Source organism: Solanum stenotomum, chromosome 7 (genome assembly GCF_019186545.1).
Source record: "Solanum stenotomum isolate F172 chromosome 7, ASM1918654v1, whole genome shotgun sequence".
Lineage (NCBI taxonomy): Eukaryota > Viridiplantae > Streptophyta > Magnoliopsida > Solanales > Solanaceae > Solanum > Solanum stenotomum.
Genome location: NC_064288.1, coordinates 61361385 through 61364104, shown reverse-complemented (window position 1 = coordinate 61364104; position 2720 = coordinate 61361385).

The window sequence follows — 2720 nt, the reverse complement described above, 5'->3', positions numbered from 1 at the left end:
AGAAAAATATTTTTCTATACGGGTAATGTGACAATAAAACATGAAACTTTAAATAGCTTTTTATACAACATCTACACACCATCTTCTTTGGATTCCAACTAGTGAGATTTTGCCGAATATGTTCTAAGTGTTGTTTTTTCAATGCGTAATACTAATAATTTTTCTAACTTTTTCAAACACTCCATGTCCAAATATAAATTAGCCTAGGTGTCTTCATATGATTGGTCCTTCATGTCTCAAGTCCAATTTCTAACGAATACTTCAATCGAATCAAACGGTCCATATTAAATCAATACAATTAAACCCTTTTTCCCGCCTATGCATTATAATTTAATCATTTATTTATTGCTTTTATATATTACTCCTTCACACTGTTCACAATTACAGAGTAACAACGGTCCATTTATTGCTTTCTTCTTCTTCTTCTTCTTCGATTTCTTGACCCAGAATAGGCGTTTGTCAGTTTCGAGTGCCGTGGCGAAGAGACAAGCAATGGTGGCGAATTCATCGGGGTTGGAGAATAATCAGGCCGGAAATTGAATGTTGGAGCGGAAAATCATACGACTGTATCGGCTCGTAACTCGATTTCTCATTCCTCCAAACTTGTGAGTGTTTCTCTGTTTATAACTGTAGGAAAATAATTGGAGTACTGGGTTTTATCTTTTTTTGTGTATCTTTTTGATTACTGGTTCGATGATTCACATTTTCGAATGTTGGTTATGGGGTTTCTTGTATAAATTTGTGTATGCAAGGGAAATGTAGGTGGGTTTTGTGATTTCTTTTTTGGGGTTTTTCTTCTTGGATTCAATAAGTAAAATGGTTAATGTTACTTGGGGTTTCATGGAAAAATGATTGAGGGTTTTTTATATGAGGGGATTTGCGGTATTTTTTTTTTGTCGAGATTGTTACATTTGGAAGTTGAATTATTTCCTGTATTGTACTGTTCCTTTCCTGTTTATAACTTGAGTTATAATGACCTTAAATTTTTTTCATTTTTCACTTGAGTATGATGCATAGGACTGCCTTTTATGGTCTTAGGCAAAAAACTAAAGTGCTTGGTTGTGTTGTTAATTCTTATCTTGGTCTATCCTGGTGTTTTTGTTGAATTGAATTTGAACATAAACAAAGCGACTTTCATTATATAACTTAAGGACAGAGGGAATGAGAAAGTGATTAGCTTGTACATTTAAATCAAGTTAAACGTTCTCAGTGAACGAGAGCACAACTTTCTAGCCCTCTAGCTCTCATGCTTCAAGTGCCTGATAATTGCACACACTCGAGCTTCTCTCAAATCTTCCAGTCGTTCCCTCTTTTATCTTCAAAATGTATTCCTAAAAAATAATCTCTTAAGAAATATGACTAAATAGCAGAGGGAGCTGCTATAATTTACACCGTGATTGCGTTGGATTATCAAGGATATATATATAGTTTTGGGTAAAACATCACAAATAGCATATTTGAGCACTAAAATAGTAATTGCATTTTTTGTGTATTCCTACCAGATGAGCCATTGTCAGGTTTTCATTAACATGTTAGTGCTGCTTGGCTGGTTTAGTGATATTTTGCTGCAAAAAAAATGTGATCAAGGCATTTATCTGCTATAATAAAATAACTAAACAACAAACATCATCGAGTTCTGATCAACTCACTCACAGAAGAATGAAAGAATCCGAATTCAAGTGTGACCAAATTTTATATTCTCCATTTCTTGGCCATGGCAACACATTTCTTTTGGCCATTACCTTGAGCAATTTTCCAATATGCTAACTAGCTTTGTTACTGGAACTGGTAAAGCATTCCCCAAATTAAACACTCTTAATTGTGCACTCTTCTACTTCTCTCCTCCACTTCCTGTGCTCTTCTCTAATGTATCTGAAGTCCCTAAACTGCCTTTCACTATATCATCAATGTAGGTAAAATCCCTTGCTACAATTTTGCTATTAGAACCTTGAAATACTGAAATGGGGTTTCTTTTTAGTATATTCTTTGTGAAGAAGAGATACGCCATATCTGGCCGACCCCAAGGTCCATAAACAGTGAAGAATCTTAATTCTGTAATGGAAAGACCGCAGATGTGATTGTACGTATGTGCAATTTCTTCACCAGCTTTCTTTGTGGCGGCGTGGAGTAGTGGACCGATTCCTGCTTTTTGTCTCCTTAAATGATTTTATTACTGTTCTTAATTTGTTAGGGACAAAGTTAAGCAAGTTTTGATAATTTTGAGTTTACACAGTTGCGATTAACCTTTTGTTTTATAAGCTGTTTTGCAACATGAATAAATTGAAAAAAAAGATTGTTTCTTGTATCTGAAGAAGTTGTGACTAACTTGGAATCATTTTTGGCTTTGGAAGGTACCATGTACATCAAAGATTGTAAGCATTAAGAAAGCAACAGGTTTTGATCTTTTCAGCAATGAGTAATCCTTGTTCTAACATTTCATTTTAACTATAACATCTATTTATACAATTTATCTATTTGTGATTCTTACAGCAGACAAGAGAGACCTTGTGGACTTGAAATCAGGGGATAAAATTGCCAACATTGATAACACTGGCCTGTGACACATAAAAACTTGAGAGCCTCTAAGGTATGAAAATGTTTAACCCTCTTATATCTTTTCAGCTCTTTGGCTCTTTGAATTGGATTCTGCTAACTTTAACTGAATTGCAGGTGGGGGGGCCTCGTGGCACGACGCCTCGAGGCCCCGGGGGGGGGGGGGG